Source organism: Sardina pilchardus, chromosome 4 (genome assembly GCF_963854185.1).
Source record: "Sardina pilchardus chromosome 4, fSarPil1.1, whole genome shotgun sequence".
In the NCBI taxonomy this organism is placed as follows: Eukaryota; Metazoa; Chordata; class Actinopteri; order Clupeiformes; family Clupeidae; genus Sardina; species Sardina pilchardus.
Window position 1 is genome coordinate 35,750,772 of NC_084997.1, and position 25,772 is coordinate 35,776,543.

Here is a 25,772-nt window from a genome sequence, read left to right on the forward strand (position 1 = left end):
TTTTCAACTTTGTAACTTTTATACTTTTTAAACTATTAGTTAAAAACTATTACAATTTCCCCCATAGACTTAACATTGCTCATTATGACATCACGGCAGCAATTAGAATCTTAGGCCAGGTGGCCGGCCACCTGGGCACCAACTGTCAGTTTCTCTGGCTTTAAGCATACAGTCTCTCAGAAGACTACATATCCTGTTAACTGTTTCCTCTGTCCACAACTGTTTCAAAATAAAAGTCCTCACTGCAATAATACACTATTAAATCATTTAACCATTGAAACTACTCAACTATTGAACTGTTCAACCATTCCAACTGTCAGTTATCATCCACTATGCCTCCAGTCAACTACATGAAACCTCCATGTACCTAGCAACCAACATAGCAACCATTAAAATTAAGCGTTTATGACCGTTTCCATAGCAACCAACATGATTATACTGCAGTAACTTCTTGTTTCCTGATAGTGGCCACCATGGATACCCTAGCAACAAATGTTTCAAAATAAAAGTCCTCACTAGCAAGTTAGCTAGTTAACATGGTTAGCATTGTTAGCATAGTTAGCATTTTTAGCATAACTGCAAAAAATCATCAACTAAGTTAGCTAATCAACCTGGTTAGCATTGTTAGCAAATTTAGCATTGTTAGCATAGTTAGCATTTTTAGCATTACTGCTAGAAATCATCGGTTAAGTTAGCTAATCAACCTGGTTAGCATTGTTAATAAAGTTAGCATTGCTAACATTATTAGCATTTTTAACATAACTGCTAGAAATCATTAGCTAAGTTAGCTAATCAACATTTTAACATGAATAGAAATCATTAGTAAAGTTAGAACTGGAATGTTTCATCTTTTAACTGTCTACCTTCACACTATCAACTCTCTGTAAACTATGCAACCACCATGTTTACCCTAGCTACACCTTAGTAACCATATCTACATTATCTATCTATTTTTGCATTTTCATGCACTGGTAATTCCTTGGAATTGCATTTCTAGTTCTTCTTCTAACGCACGCAATTCAGCTTGAACCGTTTAACGTAGAAACTTCATTCAAACGTTGTTGCGTAGGTCTTGCTTATGCCATGTGTGCTTTGTATTTTTTAACTTTGTAACTTTTTTACTTTTTAAACTATTAGTTAAAAACTATTACAATTTCCCCCATAGACTTAACATTGCTCATTATGACATCACGGCAGCAATTAGAATCTTAAGCCAGGTGGCCGGCCACCTGGGCACCAACTGTCAGTTTCTCTGGCTTTAAGCATACAGTCTCTCAGAAGACTACACATATCCTGTTAAACTGTTTCCTCTGTCCACAACTGTTTCAAAATAAAAGTCCTCACTGCAATAATACACTATTAAATCATTTAACCATTGAAACTACTCAACTATTTAACTGTTCAACCATTCCAACTGTCAGTTATCATCCACTATGCCTCCAGTCAACTACATGAAACCTCCATGTACCTAGCAACCAACATAGCAACCATTAAAATGAAGCGTTTATGACCGTTTCCATAGCAACCAGCATGATTATACTGCAGTAACTTATTGTTTATTGATAGTGGCCACCATGGATACCCTAGCAACAAATGTTTCAAAATAAAAGTCCTCACTAGCAAGTTAGCTAGTTAGCATGGTTAGCATAGTTAGCATTGTTAGCATTTTTAGCATAACTGCAAAAAAGCATCAACTAAGTTAGCTAATCAGCCTGGTTAGCATTATTAGCAAATTTAGCATTGTTAGCATAGTTAGCATTTTTAGCATTACTGCTAGAAATCATCGGTTAAGTTAGCCAATCAACCTGGTTAGCATTGTTAGTAAAATTAGCATTGCTAGCATAATTAGCATTTTTAGCGTAACTGCTAGAAATCATTACCTAAGTTAGCTAATCAACATTTTAACATGGATAGAAATCATTAGTTAAGTTAGAGCTGGAATGTTTCATCTTTAAACTGTCTACCTTCACACTATCAACTCTCTGTAAACTATGCAACCACCATGTTTACCCTAGCTACACCTTAGTAACCATATCTACATTATCTATCTATTTTTGCATTTTCATGCACTGGTAATTCCTTGGAATTGCATTTCTAGTTATTATTATTTTTCTTTTTCTTCTAACGCTCGCAATTCAGCTTGAACCGTTTAACGTAGAAACTTGATTCAAACTTTGCTACGTAGGTCTTACTAAGGAGACCTGTGCAATATATTTTTAAACTTTGTAACTTTTATACTTTTTAAACTGTAAATTAAAAACTATTAAACATTTCCCCATAGACTTAACATTGCTCATTATGACATCACGGCAGCAATTAGAATGTTACGCCAGGTGGCCAGTCCAGGTGCAGCAGCTCCTCTCTCTCTCTCAGGCACACTGGCTCTCTTGAGACTACATTTTCTGTTCCCCTGTATCAACTGTATCAACATAAGTCTTCCTAATTCCATCCAACTTTCTATCCATTCATCTTCTTCAAACCATTCACTCATCCACCCATTCTAAACAGTCTGCCTATCAACATCAATTAGACGATCTACATTCAACTTTTAAACAATCTACTCTGTCTCAGGCTTTAAGGATACACTCTGGATCTTAAGACTAGCCAGTTAAATTGATTACACCTGTATCTGTATCCACCACTCTCAGTAGAGAGCTGTGTCTCTCCACTCTACAAGAATATAAGGCACATTCCATCCAACTTTCTATCCATTCATCTTCTTCAGACCATTCACTCATCCACCCATTAAACTGTCTATCAACATCTATTAAACAATCTGCCTATCAACATCCATTAAACTCTCTGTCTATCAACATTAATTAGACTATCTACATTCAACTTTTAAATTATTTACTCTGTCTCTCTGGCTCTCTTAAGACTAGCCAGTTAAATTGATTACACCTGTATCAACTACTCTCACAGAGCTGTATCAGTGTCTCTCTTAACAAGAATATAAGGCACATTCCATCCAACCTTCTATCCATTCATCTTCTTCAGACCATTCACTCATCCACCCATTAAACTGTCAATCAATATCTATTAAACAATCTGCCTATCAACATCCATTAAACATTCTATCTATCAACATTAATTAGACTATCTACATACAACTTTTAAAGTATTTACTGTGGGTCCCTCTCAAGCAGCGTTTATATGTCCTCCCTCGATCCTCGATCCTCAAATATCTACATAAAGAAAGATAGAAGAAGGGCTAGACTATCCCATTGTTGCCGCTCCATCATTCTTTATGTAGATCAGTGAGGAGCGAGAGAGGACGCATAAACGCTATGAGAAGCACCTTCTGTCTCAGGCTTTAAGCATACAATCTCATTAAGACTACAGATCCTGTTTCACTACTTCCTCTGTCCACAACTGTTTCAAAATAAAGGTCCTCACTGCAATAATACACTATTAAATCATTTAACCATTGAAACTACTCAACTATTGAACTGTTCAACCATTCCAACTGTCAGTTATCATCCACTATGCCTCCAGTCAACTATATGAAACCTCCATGTACCTAGCAACCAACATAGCAACCATTAAAAAGTGTTTATGACCGTTTCCATAGCAACCAACATGATTATACTGCAGTAACTTCTTGTTTCCTGATAGTGGCCACCATGGATACCCTAGCAACAAATGTTTCAAAATAAAAGTCCTCACTAGCAAGTTAGCTAGTTACCATGGTTAGCATAGTTAGCATTGTTAGCATAGTTAGCATTTTTAGCATAACTGCAAAAAATCATCAACTAAGTTAGCTAATCAACCTGGTTAGCATTGTTAGCAAATTTAGCATTGTTAGCATAGTTAGCATTTTTAGCATTACTGCTAGAAATCATCGGTTAAGTTAGCTAATCAACCTGGTTAGCATTGTTAGCATTGCTAGCATAGTAAGCATTTTTAGCGTAACTGCTAGAAATCATTAGCTAAGTTAGCTAATCAACATTTTAACATGAATAGAAATCATTAGTTAAGTTAGAACTGGAACGTTTCATCTTTAAACTGTCTACCTTCACACTATCAACTCTCTGTAAACTATGCAACCACCATGTTTACCCTAGCTACACCTTAGTAACCATATCTACATTATCTATCTATTTTTGCATTTTCATGCACTGGTAATTCCTTGGAATTGCATTTCTAGTTATTATTATAGTGCATGAAAATGCACTATATTGTTCTTCCTAGGTTTCTTATTACAGTGCATGAAAATGCACTGTACTGTTCTTCCTAGGCTTTTTATTAAACTTCTTCTTCTAACGCTCGCAATTCAGCTTCAACCGTTTAACGTAGAAACTTCATTCAAACGTTGTTGCGTAGGTCTTGCTTATGCCATGTGTGCTTTGTATTTTTCAACTTTGCAACTTTTATACTTTTTAAACTATGAATTAAAAAACGATTTCCCCATAGATTTAACATTGAGCTATTTCCCCATAGACTTAACATTGCTCATTATGACATCACGGCAGCAATTAGAATCTTACGCCAGGTGGCCAGTCCAGGTGCAGCAGCTCTCTCTCTCTACTCTGTCTACACTCTGGCTCTCTTAAGACTACCCAGTTAAATTGATTACACCTGTATCTGTATCCACTACTCTCAGTAGAGAGCTGTGTCTCTCCACTCTACAAGAATATAAGGCACATTCCATCCAACTTTCTATCCATTCATCTTCTTCAGACAATTCACTCATCCACCCATTAAACTGTCTATCAACATCTATTAAACAATATGCCTATCAACATCCATTAAACTCTCTGTCTATCAACATTAATTAGACTATCTTCATTCAACTTTTAAATTATTTACTCTGTCTCAGGCTTTACTGGCTCTCTTAAGACTAGCCAGTTAAATTGATTACACCTGTATCAACTACTCTCAGAGAGCTGTATCAGTGTCTCTCTTAACAAGAATATAAGGCACATTCTATCCAACCTTCTATCCATTCATCTTCTTCAGACCATTCACTCATCCACCCATTAAACTGTCAATCAATATCTATTAAACAATCTGCCTATCAACATCCATTAAACATTCTGTCTATCAACATTAATTAGACTATCTACATACAACTTTTAAAGTATTTACTGTGGGTGCCTCTCAAGCAGCGTTTATATGTCCTCCCTCGCTCCTCGATCCTCAATGATCTACATAAAGAAAGATAGAAGAAGGGCTAGACTATCCCATTGTTGCCGCGCCATCATTCTTTATGTAGATCAGTGAGGATCGAGGAGCGAGAGAGGACGCGTAAACGCTATATGAGAGGCACCTTCTGTCTCAGGCTTTAAGCATACAATCTCATTAACTCTACAGATCCTGTTTCACTACTTCCTCTGTCCACAACTGTTTCAAAATAAAAGTCCTCACTGCAATAATACACTATTAAATCATTTAACCACTGAAACTACTCAACTATTTAACTGTTCAACCATTCCAACAGTCAGTTATCATCAACTATGCCTCCAGTCAACTACATGAGACATCCATGTACCTAGCAACCAACATAGCAACCATTAAAATTAAGCGTTTATGACCGTTTCCATAGCAACCAACATGATTTTGCTACAGTAACTTCTTTACTCCTGATAGTGGCAGCCATGGATACCCTATCAACAAATGTTTCAAAATAAAAGTCCTCACTAGCAAATTAGCTAGTTAGCATAGTTAACATTGTTAGCATAGTTAGCATTTTTAGCATAATTTCTAGAAATCATTAGCTAAGTTAGCTAATCAACCTGGCTGGCATTGTTAGCAAAATTAGCATTGTTAGCATTTTTAACATAACTGTTAGCAATCATCAACTAAGTTGGCTAATCAACCCGGTTAGCATTGTTAACATAGTTAGCATTTTTGCCATAACTGTTAGAAATCATTAGCTAAGTTAGAACTGGAATGTTTAAGCTTTAAACTGTCTACCTTCACACTATCAGCTTTCTTTAAACTATGCAACCACCATGTTTACCCTAGCTACACCTTAGTAACCGTATCTACATTATCTATCTATACATTTTTTTTGCATTTCCATGCACTGGTAATTCCTTGGAATTGCATTTCTAGTTATTAATCCAACTTCTTCTAACGCTCGCAATTCAGCTTGAACCGTTTAACGTAGAAACTTGATTCAAACTTTGCTACGTAGGTCTTACTAAGGAGACCTGTGCAATATATTTTTTCAACTTTGTAACTTTTATACTTTTTAAACTGTAAATTAAAAACTATTAAACATTTCCCCATAGACTTAACATTGCTCATTATGACATCACGGCAGCAATTAGAATGTTACGCCAGGTGGCCAGTCCAGGTGCAGCAGCTCTCTCTCTCTCTCTCTCAGGCTCTTGAGACTACATTTTCTGTTCCCCTGTATCAACTGTATCAACATAAGTCTTCCTAATTCCATCCAACTTTCTATCCATTCATCTTCTTCAAACCATTCACTCATCCACCCATTCTAAACAGTCTGCCTGTCAACATCAATTAGACGCTCTACATTCAACTTTTAAACAATCTACTCTGTCTCAGGCTGGCTCTCTTAAGACTAGCCAGTTAAATTGATTACACCTGTATCTGTATCCACTACTCTCAGTAGAGAGCTGTGTCTCTCCATTCTACAAGAATAGAAGGCACATTCCATCCAACATTCTATCCATTCATCTTCTTCAGACCATTCACTCATCCACCCATTAAACTGTCTATCAACATCTATTAAACAATCTGCCTATCAACATCCATTAAACTCTCTGTCTATCAACATTAATTAGACTATCTACATTCAACTTTTAAACAATCTACTCTGTCTCAGGCTGGCTCTCTTAAGACTAGCCAGTTAAATTGATTACACCTGTATCTGTATCCACTACTCTCAGTAGAGAGCTGTGTCTCTCCATTCTACAAGAATATAAGGCACATTCCATCCAACATTCTATCCATTCATCTTCTTCAGACCATTCACTCATCCACCCATTAAACTGTCTATCAACATCTATTAAACAATCTGCCTATCAACATCCATTAAACTCTCTGTCTATCAACATTAATTAGACTATCTACATTCATCTTTTAAATTATTTACTCTGTCTCAGTCTTTAACACTCTGGCTCTCTTAAGACTAGCCAGTTAAATTGATTACACCTGTATCAACTACTCTCAGAGAGCTGTATCAGTGTCTCTCTTAACAAGAATATAAGGCACATTCCATCCAACCTTCTATCCATTCATCTTCTTCAGACCATTCACTCATCCACCCATTAAACTGTCAATCAATATCTATTAAACAATCTGCCTATCAACATCCATTAAACATTCTGTCTATCAACATCCATTAAACATTCTGTCTATCAACATTAATTAGACTATATACAACTTTTAAAGTATTTACTGTGGGTCCCTCTCAAGCAGCGTTTATATGTCCTCCCTCGCTCCTCGATCCTCAATGATCTACATAAAGAAAGATAGAAGAAGGGCTAGACTATCCCATTGTTGCCGCTCCATCATTCTTTATGTAGATCAGTGAGGAGCGAGAGAGGACGCGTAAACGCTATATATGAGAGGCACCTTCTGTCTCAGGCTTTAAGCATACAATCTCATTAAGACTACAGATCCTGTTTCACTACTTCCTCTGTCCACAACTGTTTCAAAATAAAGGTCCTCACTGCAATAATACACTATTAAATCATTTAACCACTGAAACTACTCAATTATTGAACTGTTCAACCATTCTAACTGTCAGTTATCATCCACTATGCCTCCAGTCGACTACATGAAACCTCCATGTACCTAGCAACCAACATAGCAACTATTAAAATTAAGTGTTTATGACCGTTTCCATAGCAACCAACATGATTATACTGCAGTAACTTCTTGTTTCCTGATAGTGGCCACCATGGATATCCTAGCAACAAATGTTTCAAAATAAAAGTCCTCACTAGCAAGTTAACTAGTTAGCATGGTTAGCATAGTTAGCATTGTTAGCATAGTTAGCATTTTTAGCATAACTGCAAAAAATCATCAACTAAGTTAGCTAATCAACCTGGTTAGCATTGTTAGCAAATTTAGCATTGTTAGCATAGTTAGCATTTTTAGCATTACTGCTAGAAATCATCGGTTAAGTTAGCTAATCAACCTGGTTAGCATTGTTAGTAAAGTTAGCATTGCTAGCATAATAAGCATTTTTAGCGTAACTGCTAGAAATCATTAGCTAAGTTAGCTAATCAACATTTTAACATGAATAGAAATCATTAGTTAAGTTAGAACTGGAACGTTTCATCTTTAAACTGTCTACCCTCACACTATCAACTCTCTGTAAACTATGCAACCACCATGTTTACCCTAGCTACACCTTAGTAACCATATCTACATTATCTATCTATTTTTGCCTTTTCATGCACTGGTAATTCCTTGGAATTGCATTTCTAGTTTGCTTTGTTGTGTTCTGTATAACCTTTGTATTTGTGAGATAATCACGATGACATTATCATTTTTGTCCACTAGATGGCAATGTGGGATTGTTCAGGGAGTAGTTCAAGGCATTGAGTACAGACAGGAAATCGAAACTTAAGTAGAGAACGAAACCTAGAGAGAAAACGAGACAGAGAACAACGTGTTACTGAATGTATTTCATGGAAAAGTGGAAATAAACGAAGAACTTTCGACACACTTGTTGTCAAAACATTATTTCTTCAAGTGTGCAACATAGGCTATGAGGAGGGATATGACGATGTTGATCTCCCTGTGTAGGTTATGAGAATGTGGATCTCCCTGTGTAGGTTATGACGACGTGGATCTCCCTGTGTAGGTTATGACGACGTGGATCTCCCTGTGTAGGTTATGACGACGTGGATCTCCCTGTGTAGATTATGAGGATGTTGATCTCCCTGTGTAGGTTATGAGGATGTGGATCTCCCTGTTTAGGTTATGAGGATGTGGATCTCCCTGTGTAGGTTATGACGATGTGGATCTCCCTGTGTAGATTATGAGGAGGGGTATGATGATGTGGATCTCCCTGAGATAAAGACACTTAAAGACAGTAATTGTCCAATGAGTATTTGAAAGTTGAGTGTGGTGTGGGGTGTGGGTTCACTGGATGAGGATTTATAAAAGTGGGATGTAAATGATGTCCATAAGGCCCCACTACCAAGGACTTGCATATCAACACAATAATGCCTTTGTACTTGATCTCATGCAGACATTCAGTCTTAAATTATTGTATTACATTTACAAGTTTGTATTTATTGTGTTTGTTTCAGTTTAACATTCTTACACACTGAAATGTATATGTACATTTTTCATAACATGTTTTGTATATTGGAAATGATAATAATAAAGGGTGAATAATTCCTTGTTGCGTTGGCCTCATATATAATGGAGAAGTACAGAGCTAGAGAGAGTTCCAGGTGTAGGTGTTGTCCCTACAGAAGGGCAGATGTGGGAGCATCTCTCAGGTGCTGGAGCTGTCCAGGGTGCTGAATAGTTCTGTACATGTCTGCTGATGGTTACATCAGTTTATCACACTTTGTTTTAGCAGGAAGAATGAATGATGGAAGTAATGCATCACATTAAAGTGTAGCTGCACCCTAAAATATGTTTTTTGAGCTGTTGATTGATTGGTTAATAATATTGACAAAAATCGTGTTTCCCGAGAAAAGTAACATTTTGTATTATTTTGTATTGGAGATATAGCTCTCCCCGCCTTCTACAGGTTGAAACATGCCATGGCATTTTGGTCCAAAATGCTGATGTAGACCTGCACTTTTCTGGCGACTCTACGTCACCGGGTCGTCACAAATTAGGAATTAAACGCCCAAACACCTGCTGCCCTGATTACCTGTGATAAGCCATGTCTACAGCACTCATTGCCAGATTGACACGATATCAATCATTCTAAAACGGATAGTTCCGGTCCTTGATTATGATTGGCTGAATCGCGTTCGATGCCGTTGTATATAGGACGATAAACACACACCTTGACCGCATTTCGTTCTATAGTAATGCGCTAGCACAAAACTAGCAGTGGCTGCGTCTTGTTGTTGCTTAGCGACCATTCATATGCAGGGAATATATTTCTTGGCGGAAGAATGATTATCTATTACTTTTTCGTTGCTGTGCCTTTCTTTCATGAAATCTTGCTAGATCGATGTGGTAACCGTTTTAGAAAAGCAATAAGCCACTCGAGTCCGTGCGTTATACTGTATAATCGAACAGCGAAGGGGGTTTTAGGCACTCCGCTTCGCGTCGTGCCTAACAACGCCCCTTAGCTGTTCGATTATACAGTATAACGCACGGCCTCTCGGGGCTTATTGCTTAAATCAATTCAGCTGCAGCAGTGCCCAGTCTATATCAACGCCCCTTACATCTACGCCCCTCTTCAACCCCTCCCTTCCAAATTTCAGATCGTCCCGCCCATTGTGAAAGCCTTTGTCAGAAATGTGAAGTGCATGGAGTTATGGAGTGCAGTTACACTTTAATTGTTTCATTCAAAATGGTTAAATGCCTAAATCCTATCACTATTTTAGGAATTGTTTGAAACCGGTGACCCATGTTATTCTCAGTCCTTCATATAGGCTTCATATAGCCTGGGGGAGGGGAGGGGGAGGGGAGCTTTTCTCAGGTTAGAGCAACTGCCCCTCAAAACTCCTGTGCACGGCCCTGTACATACCATAAGTCCTCACCTCACCTGTGTTATGGCAGTCCTGTGCCTTCCACACTGCATTAGCATTAACATTAGCCAGTCCTGTGCCTTCCACACTGCATTAGCAGTAGCATTAGCCAGTCCTGTGCCTTCCACACTTCATTAGCATTAGCATTAGCCAGTCCTGTGCCTTCCACACCGCATTATCATTAGCCAGTCCTGTGCCTTCCACACTGCATTAGCATTAGCCAGTCCTGTGCCTTCCACACTGCATTAGCATTAGCCAGTCCTGTGCTGTGCCTTCCACACTGCATTAGCATTAGCCAGTCCTGTGCTGTGCCTTCCACACTGCATTAGCATTAGCCAGTCCTGTGCTGTGCCTTCCACACTTCATTAGCATTAGCCAGTCCTGTGCCTTCCACACGGCATTTGCATTAGCCAGTCCTGTGCCTTACACACTGCATTAGCACATACTATGTGGACCAACTCTGACACCATTGAACCCGCAGATGCACTGAGAGTGACGTAGCTAACACACTGAAGACACAGACCATAGACCTCTGAAGTTCGCCTACAAAAAGGATCCAAAGCTGCCATCTTTGCCCATATAAGGAGATCCGGGAGTTAATTGAAGCTAACTGCCTATGGCAAGTTGCATGGTAAGTTAGCTCTGGGGTAGCAAAGATCAAAGTGTGCCGTCTTCACCTACCGAAGATCACAGTATCCACTAGACGGCAGTGGACAAAACTGTGTAGTGAAAAACGTCTGCTTTTCCAATGTCATCATCCCCGTGAGAGTTTAACAGGTGCGATAATTGAAAATCCCCATGTTATTTTCCCATAGAAAAAATGTTAAGATACCGGATCTCCTTATTTGGGCAAAGATGGTGGCTTTTTTGTAGGCGAACTTCAGAGGTCTATAGTGACTACAACCGCTGTCCACATCAGCGTTCCTCTTCTTAAAGGGACAGTGTTCACGTCTCTGTGTTAGTCCCGCTTCATGTTGACTTTGGTAAATACAAAGTGTATGTAAGTGTTCTCATCATCACAGTATCTCCAGTCTTGTCATGGTCCACAGTACACAACAAAGACACACCATCGAACTTGTTTGAAAATGCATTCACTCTCTCACTCACTCATATTCTCTCCCTGTCTTATTCATTCATTATTTTTCTTCACTCGGTGTGCATCCTCTGTCCTTGGTGTCTGTTGGTGTCTACTGCAATGGGGAGGAGATTATGACGTGCAGAGCGAGTGGAGGTGAGAGATTGTGGTTCTGGTCTGGTTTCCTCTGTAGGCTGTGAGCTGTGTGTAGGAGGGCCGCATTTGTTCTGTACAGCACATTACCTAATTGGAGTGGAAATACAGTAAAATGCAATAATATATATTGTAAAAAAAACAATGCAAATTAGATATAAACACTACATTATATCACAATATTTCAAATTTGAAGGCCTAAGTGTATGATTCAAGTCACACTACATTATATGTTTGGAAAACAGACACTTTTTCAGGTCTACAGTAGTTTACTAGTTATCATCAGTGGTGCACTGCTCTGAACCATCCATGCTCAAAATAATGTGCTATTTATTCATCTCAAATTTAACCAGCGCACTGAAATAACAGCAGATAAAAAACACATGCGAGGCCCTTTTGAAATTCACACCTCTGTCACCGACACCTTTTTTCTTGTGTCTTTTTTTTTTTTGGCTGAATTTATTGCAGCTTTCAAAATACCTCAAGCTTCTACTTCCTCATTCACAGAAGTAGGCTTGTACTGTCACGGCCACTGTGGCCGGGTTTAACAAAAGTGGAACCAAATGCAGACACCAGTAACTTCAGTCAATTTTTTTTTTTTTAATGAAAGCAATCTTCACACAGGGAAAAACAGAAATCTTGAGTTCAAAGCTGAGTCCATGAAAATCCAAAAACGATTCAAAAGCACAGAAAATCAAAAACTTGGAATCTCACTTGAACGGCAACACTTAGGCAAGTAGCAGGCAAAAAAAGTCTCAAACAGCAAAATAGGCAGTCCAAAATCCAACAAAGGAGAGCAGAGAAAAAGGGAAAATCCAAGGCAGGAGGATTCAGGCAGGGCAAGGGCGAAGACGTGGCCGTGGCCGTGGTCGAGGTCGAGGTTGTGGCAGTTGTCGTGGTCGTAGAGAGGTGCAGCTTGACAAGGCTCCTGGCAGCGTTCTTGGTGAGGAGATAATGCAGCAATGAAGGAGCTCCAGGGCTGGAGTTAAGTGCAGGCCCAGACGAGGGCCAATTGGCCACAGGTGTGTAGCAGCGCAGGGTAGAGGCAGAGACGTGGGCGGAGCAAAACCTGGAGCACAGAGAGGGAGAGAGCACATGACCTGGACAGAGCCCCTTTACGGAGAGCCGGTCCACTTCCTATTAACTCCATTGTACCGGATTGTTCCTGCAATCTGTTGAAATTCCGCTAGGGGTGCTGCCGAGCAAGTGATAAATGAATTGTGGTCTATGGAGCTATGCGGCTAACGCTCGTTTTTTTCACAGTTGACAACTTCATTTCTTAATGTACATTGTCGTAGTAGCTACCTGAGTATAGGTTTTCCACTGGAAATGAAATAAAAAGTCACTCATGTCCTTTCTGCTTTTCATATGGAAATTAGACATAGTTAATGAATACTTTATATTACACAGAAACTTCAAATGTTAAAGGACATCAAAGTTTGACCAAGACTAAATAATGTATTATTTTAAACGGTATGCAGTTTCTGAGGCCTTATTGCTTACATGACCACTGATATTCTTCTCAGATACAACGCTCTGGCGTTCCTAAAATACAAGCTGGTCTAATCTAACATGTTTAACAAGTGATATTAATGCCAAGGCAATGGACAAAAACAGCACTTGAACCACAAAATATGTGTGAGAAAAGGACATTCTAAAGTTCACACTTGCGCAACCAACACGTTTATTTTTGAAGACTCTGTGGAATGTAGCTGAACATGGGTCAGCTCTCAGAACATCTCTGCTGCTTCCTCTTTCACAACAGTAGATTGTACTGAATAGCACACATACACAGGGCCTCCTCTTTATGTCCCCCTCTATTTAACTCTCAATATAAGAACATTCAAGTAGGCTACTCCCTGTACTATTCACATTCATGGATACGTATTGTCTGTTCTCTGTATTTCCTTGTCCTGAATGTCTGAATGAGTTGAGACTGACATGTCATCTTTGGTGTGGCTTATTAACCATCTAAACATCAGTGAAGTAAACAATACAAAATAATGAATGTAAATGTTTTGTATACTTCCCTATGTTGAAAAATCAATAAACATTGCATTACAAAAAAAAATGTATGAATGAATGAATGAATTGTAATTAATCCAGACATTTTTTGGTGAATTATCTTTTGCAAACTGACTTTTACCTGACTGTCTGTCTGCCTAAATTATTCTTACCCTTTTCACAATATTGATGTTACCATAACTAGCCTCATGACACCATTGAGCAAATGATGATAAAAGTAAAGTAAAAGTAAAGTAAAGTAATGTTTATTTGTATAGCGCATTTTAACGTGCACAAGTGCAACCCAATTGCGCTTCACACACAAGACTGATATCAGACGGTGAAGTGCAGCGTACGGATGGAGGATGTGAGAGGCCCAGGGCAAATAAAATGATGATAGTCAATGATAGATAGATATACAATGATAGACAATCACCAGAGAATGTCTAATAAGGGGAGAACTGCCACTGTCGTTATACTTCCGGTTTTGAAATGGTTGCAGTTCCACGCTGGTTCCATTAGAGGCGCTCACATTTGGAGTGCAGAATGCATGGAGGTCTATGGAGCAATACCCCTCAAAATCCACTTTTCTCAAAATATAAATATATGTCAATTAATTTGAATGTTGTTTTCGAAAGGGGATGCAAAGAAATTACTTATTGCGTGGTGTTTGATTTTTTAGAGTCACTTATTTGCTTTAAAACGTCTTTTCAAATGTAAATGACATCATACACTCAAGCTTCATTAGCAGAATGCTAGCGTGGTATGGGCAAACAACATCTAAGATAACATTCATTTGCTTTTAGTTCTCTCTACATACTGTACAATAATAATTAGTTGGTTTTCTCCTTGAATGAAGTAGAAAGGCTCAATGAATGCCTATGGCTGTGCTGAATAATTTCAACAAAAGTAAATGCAACTGTCATGATACATTTCAGGACTTTTACTTTAGATACCTTGATGGTGGAAATGTAAAAGGAGGACTTCTACTTTTACTGGAGTAACATTTAATCATGTGTATCTCTACTTTCACCATTTGTGTACTGCGTCCACCACTGCCCACCACCCACACACACACAGTGCCCCACCACCTACACACAAGTACACATGCACACACTCCAACTCTGTACCGCTACTCCTCCCCTATTCTCTGTGGGGGAAGAAGGAGGTGGTTTGTCTTTGGCGAGTGTCTCTCTCTCTCATCACACTCTGCCATCTCAGTCTATCAGAAAGCGGGCAGCGCAAATCATGGAACTCTCTCCTATGGGCCAGCTCCTTGGTGAGTTATGCCTGTGTGTGTGTGTGTGTGTGTGTGTGTGTGTGTGTGTGTGTGTGTGTTCAGGAAATTCCCATCTCTGCTGCTTTCTTTACTCTTTGTCTGAATATCTAAGTATAATTTATACGTAATTTGTGTTCTCAGAACAAAGCTATTTGTAAAATATTTACTTAAACCATATTTTTTTATATTTATTGAATGTGCACATTGGACATGTGGATCTGTGCATACTTGGACATGTTCCGTTTTGTATGTGTGTTGTCTGGAGATGTAAAGAAATGCATTAACATGTAAGAATTCAGTGGAGGAAAATGTGTTTGACTCACATGGCTGAAAATGTCTAAATGCCTGATGGATGTGCTGCTGCTGTCTGTCTCTGTAATTATGTGTTGTGCTACTCTACAATGCCAAATTGTTAAACAGAACACTTAAAATGATTAAAGCCACAATCTAGCTACAAACGCTGTTGGTCCCAACATTTATGTTCATGTTGATAAATTATGTTCATGGTGACAGTGCTGCTGTAACATAGTTGTGCTGGTGATTAGTGTTGATACTCAGTGCTGTAACATAGTTGTGCTGGTGATTAGTGTTGATACTCAGTGCTGTAATATTGTTGTGCTGGTGATTAGTGTTGATACTCAGTGCTGTAATATAGTTGTGCTGGTGATTAGTGTTGATACTCAGTGCTGTAACATAGTTGTGCTGGTGATTAGTGTTGATACTCAGTGCTGTAATATTGTTGTGCTGGTGATTAGTGTTGATACTCAGTGCTGTAATATAGTTGTGCTGGTGATTAGTGTTGATACTCAGTGCTGTAACATAGTTGTGCTGGTGATTAGTGTTGATACTCAGTGTTGTAACATAGTTGTGCTGGTGATTAGTGTTGATACTCAGTGCTGTAATATAGTTGTGCTGGTGATTAGTGTTGATACTCAGCGCTGTAACATAGTTGTGCTGGTGATTAGTGTTGATACTCAGTGCTGTAACATAGTTGTGCTGGTGATTAGTGTTGATACTCAGTGCTGTAATATAGTTGTGCTGGTGATTAGTGTTGATACTCAGTGCTGTAACATACTGTAGTTGTGCTGGTGATTAGTGTTGATACTCAGTGTTGTAACATAGTTGTGCTGGTGATTAGTGTTGATACTCAGTGCTGTAACATAGTTGTGCTGGCCTTGGCAGAATTGTTTTCCATTTTCTCTTTTGCTCTTGAAAAGTGACTTGTATTGTAAACAGAATCCATACAGAATGCACAAGTAGATGGAAAAAAAAGAAGAAAATGTGTCATTCAGTAACAGCAAGTGCCACTTTCAGTTCACTGTTTGTGATATTAAATATTTTTTTATGAAACCTAATATTAAATGTTAGGCTGGGTGAACCCTGCCTGACCTGCCGGCGAATTTGGATTTTGCCTGGCATCTCAGGCTCGAAACCTGCACATCTATCTCCTCTGTTCCCTGCCAGAACCTTTGGCTCCAATCACAAACTAGCTCATCCAAAAGATGCACCGGATCGTTGGTCTGATTGGTTGAAGGATTATCCAATCGTACACAGTCATGTTTTGAACGATGCCAATAGAGCTCGACAGTCCCGCCCCTCCTCCAAGAGAGCACGCCTCTCGTGCAGTAGAAATAAAGCACAGACTCCTAAAAGATTGAGCTTAGTATGGTGGTAGCCAGATTAATTAAATGTTATTTTGAAGGGTACAATGAGAGCATAGATGTGTGTATGAGAGAGGATATTTTGCTGATATCACTGTATCTTTTTCTAAAGGAACAATCAGATATCTAGTCATCAATGACCACTTTAACCCCCAAAACATTTTTTCACTTCACAAGCAGCTTGCTGCTCACCCTGTGAGTACTGTGACAAACTCTGCAGGTGTGTCTGCTTCCCCCTGCTGGTAGTTTTGTATTTCAGTTTCCCACAGACGCTGACGTCCCCAGTTGGTCCCAGTTGAGTACGTTTAGGTGGCGTGCGGCGCTGAACAAAAGGGCCGATCTTCTGCCGTCTTGGGAGAGATTACTTTGAGCAGAGTTACATGACTACACTGACAATTGTAGTGGCCCAATAAACGTGCTTGTTGTGTTCTTGAAACGCCGCCGTTCGTGTCTCTCCAAATGTATTGCAATATTCTAGAACATTGTAATACACATAAAACGATCTCTGTAGGCAGCCCAGAGTTCGAAACCTGAAAATAAACAAACTGGGTATCCTGCTCCCCAAACAAGAGTGGAACACCGTGTGGAGTCTCTCTGGGAATAGTGAAGGGTGGGCTGAGCTGCCTCTCAGCTTTTGATTGGTCTTTGATTGGATTATAATGCATGTTGCTTTGGACTAAAGCATCTAAATTCCCGTAATTTCCCGACTATTAGCCGCGGCTTATACATTGATTTTGCAAAATTTCTTCAGCTATGAGGTTAATACAGGGGGGCAGTTAATATGGTGTTAATATGGTTTTGTTTCTTTTAACTTGCATAAAACACTGTCCTGCGGCTTATACACAAAGCGGCTTATATGCGGGAAATTACTGTATAGACATAGACAACGGTTGACTGCACCTTTAAATGCTTTTAGTGAAATATCAGTGACATTGCAGTTGGTAGTGGTGGCACTCATGGTGAGTGGAGATACTGATAAAGTACATTTACTCTACAGTGTAATATCCTTGCACTTGTCCTTGTGTGTTAGTGTACTCCTGAGTGTGTATTGGTGAGTGGCACAATCTTAAAGAAAACTGTGTGAAGAACTTTGAGGAACTTCAATCTGTGTGTCTTTGTGTTCTAGTGCTGATGTTGTATTGCTGTTCTGGACATGCAGTAGAGGAAGGTACAAGTGAATGTTATCATGTAGTTGTTAATGTGTTGAAATATCCCAGACACAGTTTATCCACACATCACAGATTAGACTCATTCAGTTTTCAGACTACATGTCTCCACATCCATCCCTCAGTTTTCAGACCATATGTCTCTACATCCATCCCTCAGTTTTCTTCACACCTTCATGTTTGTCCTGTGATTTCCAAAGGGACTTCCAAAGCTCTGCTGACTTCCAAAGCTCTGCTGACACTTCAGAGTCAGTCACTCTGAAGTGTGTTTGATCATTTGTTTCCCTCCATCTTTACCCCCCATAGCCCTGCCCACTCCCACAGTGACTATAGAGCCACAGAGGCCTGTGTATGTTGGAGAGGAAGTCACTCTGAAGTGTGAGATCCAGTCTGAGGGTGACTGGACGTATAAATGGTTTAAAGGGTCCAGCAGTGATCATCTCCCTCAGCGTGACACCAGCACACTGACCATCAGAGCAGCAGCCAAGTCTGATAAGGGTCATTACTGCTGTCAGGGAGACATGAGAGGCAGAGCTGTGTCTTCACTGAGGAGTGGACGTATTTATCTTACTGTTAAAGGTGGGGAATGTCTCATATGTCTGGTCCTCATTTATTCTTTGGAAAGCTCAACTGATATATTAATCACCTGACACTTTCCTGTCAAATTTGGATTCTGTGTCTGAATGAGTGTCGTCATTTCCTCCTCAGATCTGCCCAGAGCTACATTGACTGTAGAGTCTCCTCAGCCTCCCCTCTATCCTGCAGAGAGAGTCACTCTGAGGTGTGATGTAGCAGAGTACACAGACTGGGATCAGTACTACTGGTATAAAGACAGTGCTGAGATATCAGGACAGAAGGGGAAGACCACCACCATCTTGCTACCTGATCATCTTGGTCAGCATCAGTACTCATGTGCAGGACAAAGAAGCGGTCAGCCAAGGGATTCTCAGCGCAGTGCCCCTTTACCTGTCAGTGCCACAGGTGAGTACAGCCTGCTGATCGGTGATGATGAACTGTTATTACCATATCATGGTTTTCTGGTTTACCTCCGCCAAGGAGGTATATGTTTTCATCGGGGACCGGCGTTTGTTTGTCTGTCTGTTTGTTTGTCTGTTTGTTAGCAAGATAATTCAAACAGTAATGGATGGATTTCAATGAAATTCAGGGAAGGCCGGACATGACCCAAGGGAGAAACGATTACATTTTGCCAATGATCAGTAATTCCGTCTGGATTCCAGAGGCGTTTATGTATTTAGCTTAGTGGTGTAATGGCATGGTATGGCCACGTGGTGGTGATCTGAATAGTTTAGGTTCAAATGTATGACAACCAAGGAAGAACAATACAGGCGGAGGTCTGCGCTGTCTGAGTGCTTTTCTAGTTACAGTTTTTCACAATTGCTAGAACACCTTTTTCAGAACTCTTTACCTTTTTCTCAAAACTGTGAACACAAAACTCATTTCTCAAACTACATTCTCGAAACCCTTCAATCTTGTTGCAAAACTGAACAATCACCTCAAAACACTTTTAACTTTGCTCAAAACTAACTAATGGTCTCAAATCATTGAACACATCAGGCAAAATTACACTCCTGCAGAGCAGTGATAAGACAATACACCAAACAATGGAAGACACCGTTTTCAGGGCAGGGTTTATGGCTCCTGGAGGAATTGTATTCATTCTAATTTGAAAAATAAAATATCAATGAAAATAAAGAATAAGGACTTATATAACTCTCTACTCATATCCTCTAGCCCATATGGAGATATAAATCAATAGCTGGAATGTAAGTGAACAGAAAGACAGACCAATACTGTACTGAATATGATTTGTACTGTGATGCCACAGACTCTGATAGTACTGTAAGTATGCAATACTGTAATATTGTATTGTGCCTAAATTTAGACTTACTTGGACATACTGATAACTCAGCTCTTTCATTCTCTCAGAGTTGAGCTCAAAGGGTAGTAAGTGTGTAACAGTGGATGTTCAGTGATTACTGTACTGTATGATAATGGACATTTACGCTATTTCTCTTCTGTAGTCTGAATCTTTGGATTATTGACGCCACAGAGAAACCACTGATGTTGGGTTGGACCATGAAGTCCTGCTTCTCTCATTGGCATTCCATGAACCAGAACATGGTCAATGATTGTTGCCCAAATATCATCATTTACAGTATTGCAACTCTTGGGACTCTCTGTCTTTCTCTTCATCCTCTTCCTCCTACCTGCACCCTCCTCTTCCTTGTACCCCACTTCTACTGTAACACACACTTGTTGTCCCCTGCGTCTCTGTCAACTCTGAACTGACTTATATTGGTTGTCACATGCATCATTAGACAGAAGTGTTATCAATTTTGAGTGGTAGTGTTCAAATGGAGACAACTGTGCACTAATTGTGTTCAACTTCTGCGTTGTTTGGTTATCACTATAATTAAGAAGTGCATCAGAATGCACAATGTGTTCACAGTTTTGCAAAAAGGGTTAATGAGTTTGGTAAAATGGGTGAAAGTGGGTGAAAGTAGTCTATGGTTTTGCCAAAAAAGGGAGTAATTAAACAAATGTGTTCAGAAATTTGAGAATTTGATTCAGAGAATGGGGTTTAGTGTTTGAGCAACTGTGAAAAACTGTAATCAGTGTTGTGTGTGTTCCCACAGCTCTGCCTACACCTGCACTTAGTGTGCTGCCACAGAGCCCTGTGTATGTTGGAGAGGAAGTCACTCTGAAGTGTGAGATACAGCCTGAGGGTGTCTGGAAGTACAAGTGGTATAAAGATGAGGGCAGAAATTCACTTTCTCAGGGGAACACATTCACCATCACCATCAGAGGAGCTGCCAAGTCTCATAAGGGCCAGTACTGGTGTCAGGGGGAGAGGGGAGACAGACCCACAACATCACAACTAAGCAGGAGAATTACTCTTCATGTCAAAGGTAACTATTACAGGCATGAGTGTGTGTATGAGCAGGAGTGGGTGTTGAAGAATTGATTTGATCTTTTTGTACTCTTTGAGTAGTAGGAATTTGAGTAGAGACAGATCATTCATTGAGGATCATAATATGTCATATGGCTTTTTTATATGGCTCTTTATACATGCATTAATACATTTCATGTTTATATGTTTCTACATTCAATATACTGTATATTTAATATTTCTTGACCCACCCAACAGACATCAGTCAGTAAGTCAGTCTGTGGCTGTTGATGTTTTCCTCCACAGATCAGCCCACAGCTGCAGTAACAGTAGAGTCTCCTGAGGGGCCATACTACCCTGGAGATGAGGTCACTCTGGGGTGTGATGTAGCAGGGCACACAGACTGGGATCAGTATTACTGGTACGGAGGTAGTTATTACATTCCAAATGGCAGAAGTAGCACCATCACCGTTTCCCTCCCTGGTGGAGCTGGCCAGTACCAGTTCACATGTGAAGGGCGGCACAGAGGAACTAGGCCAAGGACTTCCCAGCGTAGTACTCCTGTCTCTATTAGTGTCTCAGGTGAATATCACTACACTAATTCTGTTTTATATTATACTTATATCTATGTACTTGAGAGCTTGTGTTCATAAACAATTTGTTTGTAACAACACAGCTTTTCCAGCGCCTTCGCTGACAGTACAACCCAGCCATGTGTTCACTGGAGAAGCAGTCACTCTGACATGTGCAATACAGCCTTCAGCTGGCTGGACATATGCATGGGACAAACCCTCATCATCCAGAGCCTCTAAGACAAACACCAACAGCTACACCATCAGCAGAGCCACTGTGTCTGATCAGGGGAAGTATACGTGCTACGGAGTGAGAGAGAGAAGCAGGAAACCATCACCTTACAGCAACACTGTACAGCTCACAGTGAAAGGTTCGTTTTAACAACAAATTGAATGTGATATTTTCAACAAGAATGTGTTCTCTGATTGAAAGGGAAAATAATATACACATATATCATGAATTATGCTGATACTGTACATGCTTAAGTAAGGGATAATGTATAGAACGCCGGTCATTATCGGAAAATAATTCCCGACAGGATGAACAGAACCCCGACGCGCAGCGGAGGGGTTTTGCTTCGTCCTGAAGGGAATTATTTTCCGATAATGACCGGCGTTCTATACATTATCCCGCTTATTATATGGCTACTTGCCAAAAAGAGAAATGAAACTTAACTCAATGTGTCTTTAGCAATGACTTGGCTACCGTTTGGTGGCTTCCGCTAACTTCTAGAAAATAAATAGTTCGCCACAGTTGACAGTTGTTAGGTGTTGCCTGGCAACATACTTGGTAACTTTCAATGAAATTCCATTGCAACCAGCGAACGGCTTTGTTGCGGATTGATATGAAAGACGTGAATTAGAAGCACAAAACCCGTTGCCATTGACAGCGGTCATTATATACTTTCACCGGTGATTATACATATTAATCACCGGTAGAACGTTGGGGAGGCCCATTCAAAGTGAATGGGAGCTCTCTCAACATTCTAGAGAGCCATATAATATGAAATATTAAATATAAAATGAAATATTACATTGGCATGTCCACTATATTGTTACCAAGGTGTTGCACCATAACAGAAGAGTTCCATTCCTCCTGCTGTGCTCCTCATTAGCGTGTCCACCAAAGATTCTAGAACAATGTTCTAGAATCTTTGGTGTCCACTATACTGTTACCAAGGTGTTGCATCATAACAGAAGAGTTCCATTCCTCCTGCTTTGCTCCTCATTGTCTCCATGTGTTCCTCTGCAGCGCTGCCTGTGGCTACTCTGACTGTAGAGCCCCAGAGTCCTGTGTTCACTGGAGAGAACGTCACTCTGAAGTGTGTGATAGCGTCTCTCAGTGGCTGGACATATAAGTGGTATAAGGAGTCCAGTACAACCCCAGTGTCTGAGGGAAACACCTTCACCATCAGAGGAGCTGCTGAGTCTCACAAGGGCCAGTACTGGTGTCAGGGGGAGAGGACAGACAAACCCACAGCATCACAACCAAGCAGGAGAATTACTCTTGATGTCAAAGGTAACTAGTGTGTGTGTGTGTGTGTGTGTGTGTGTGTGTGTGTGTGTGTGTGTGTGTGTGTGTGTGTGTGTGCTAGAGTTAGTAGCTTTGTGTGCTGATGACCAGTAACGACAGTAAAAGAAAGCAACAAGCAGCCCACCCTAAAATATCTGTAGTTGCTGTGTACACACACTGATATTCTCTCTTCTGCTCAAACAGAAGGTGTGTGTGTGTGTGTGTGTGTGTGTGTGTAGTTCTGCATTACTGTAAGTGAACATTCATTTTGATCAAGTGTTTCCTTTACGTAACTGTCATGTCGTTAATGAGATACTGTGTAGAGTTGGCAAGTTATGGTATGGTTGGACAATTTGGTGTGAATGCACAGATAAGAGAACATTCTCTCTCGTTGTTGAGTAGCCTGATGGTACACACAGTGCGTACTGTATGGCCATACACCTGCAGCGCTCACGTGTGTGTGTGCTGTGTGTGCTTCTAACTGTGTTGAGATGTGTTTGATGATGACCGTTTCTTCCTCTTCAGCTTCAAAGCCCAAAGTCACTCTAAGTCCAGAGCACCAGCTCCTCACAGGAGACTCAGTGACTCTGAGATGTGCGTTGGGTGTTTCCTCTGGTTTGGTGTTCTACTGGTACAGACACACACAGAGCTCTGATCCTGTGGCCCAGACTGATGGAGACTCCTACAGCATCAGCTCTGCTACAGTCTCTGATGGAGGACAGTACTGGTGCAGAGCTGGGAGAGGAGACCCAGTCTTCTACACGCAATACAGTCATGCAGCTGAGATCAAGGTTACAGGTGAGTGAGTTCATTAGAATATGAACTTATTGTGAGTATATGGGTGTGTTCACTAAAGTCAATTTGAATGATCCACTGCATTTTTATATTGTGATAATATTCAAACTTGTAAACAGTTTAACATTAAAGTGGTCATTTGTATATATTTAAAGTTCCAAATATACAAACCCCCTATGAATCCCTTGAACTTTAAAGAATGATTGGTAGGTTGGCTGCTCCCTATTTGAATAAATCAACTGAGAATCTTTCTTTAGCTGGAGATGTGATCCTGGAGAGTCCTGTCCATCCTGTGACTGAGGGAGATCCTCTGACTCTGCGCTGTAGATATCGCTATCAGCCATCCAACATCAGCGCTGACTTCTATAAAGATGGGACACTCCTGCAGACCTCCTCCACAAGAGAGATGACCATCCCTGCAGTCTCAACGTCACATGAAGGCCTCTACAAGTGCAGCAACCCAGAGAGAGGAGAGTCACCAGAGAGCAGAGTCACAGTTAGAAGTGGGAAAGGTTAATAGTCATGTATTACTGTATTTATACATCAATGGTATTTGGTTTTCTGTAATGACCATGCCACTGTCAATAGGTCATTGTGTTTAAAGTTCCAGATTCTGGGTCCTCTAAGTTGGTGGTAGGAGTGTCTGTTTTGATCGGGCTCCTTATTGCCTTTGCACTCATCCTGGTCTTAGTGTATCACTGCTGCAAAGTTAAAGGTAAGAGAACAAGTCAGTTTATGAACAGGATTCCTGTCAATACCAGTAGTTAAAGACAGTCTTTTTAATAAATAAAACATGACACATGGCTTTGTTTTGATATTTGTAAATGTTCTCTCCTGAGATTCAGGTTCAGATATATTGACGCGAAATCCGTAAGTTTTCTTCACAATGTTACATTTCATTTGTTAATGGGAAGTTGAAAGTCATTCAGAAAAGCCTTAACCTTGAGTATGAATTTAGTCACTGTTTACCAGCGTCTAGCCAAAGTCTGGTCATTTTCTTTAGATGGATTTCAACAGTCAGTCCTACATCCTGACTTTGTCCACACATAACAGATCCCTGTGTCCCCATAGACACCAGCAACAGCAGACCACCAATCAGAGTTCAGAGCAGGATCAGAGTCAGTCTGCTGGAATATGCGGTGCTCAATCAGAGTATATGCCTCTGCAGAAGAGTAAGACTGCCTCTTATGTTGATGTTATTGGGTTTTTAAGGACTATATACTGTATGGTTTGGATTTCTGCAAAACACATAAACATAGAATGTCTCTCATGTCTAATGATGTATCATTAATTCCATACCTTAGGATGCACAGATGACTATGACACTCTCACACCCTTGTATATGCCACTGCAGAAAGGTCTGTGTGTTCGTATTTTGGATACATTGGTCTGTTTTTTCTTGCACTATATTAAGGTTTACCTTTTCTGATTTCATTCTAAAACAGGTTCTACAGATGTCTATGAAACAATTAAATCATCCAAGGACTCTCAAGAAGGTAGAGCAAGTTGTTCTACATCTAAACATTATTTTGATACTTTGTACAGTTTTAATGCAGATTTGTTTCATTACCCGTAACAACTAATTTACTAAAAAAAAACTGCATATACAATTTCAACCGAGGAGATTGTTTTTAATATTCGTGATATGAATTTGTGGTAAATAAATGCATAAAGCTACCTTATACAACAATCATGGGAATGTGAACAATCTCACTCTAAGAAAGTATGTATCAATACAAAGTATTTATACAAAACAACATCTGATCTGGAGTTTATGATGACCTTCCTCCTCATCTCTGTCTCCCTGTGTAGATTATGAGGAGGGATATGACGACGTGGATCTCCCTGTGTAGTTTATGATGACGTGGATCTCCCTGTGTAGGTTATGACAACGTGGATCTCCCTGTGTAGGTTATGACGACAAGATAAAGACACTTATATGTCAGGTATTGTCCACTGAGTATTAAAGTTGAGTGTGGCGTGGTGTGTGA

At 39.9% G+C, this 25,772-nt stretch overlaps 1 long non-coding RNA gene across 1 annotated transcript; it reads left to right on the forward strand.

Annotated features, from left to right (window-relative positions):
- Positions 1-24,814: 24,814 nt before the first annotated feature.
- On the forward strand, positions 24,815-25,277 carry LOC134079163 (uncharacterized). Its single transcript, XR_009938886.1, has 3 exons — positions 24,815-24,953; positions 25,086-25,139; positions 25,227-25,277. It is a non-coding gene; the product is annotated as an uncharacterized LOC134079163 (long non-coding RNA).
- Positions 25,278-25,772: the final 495 nt, after the last annotated feature.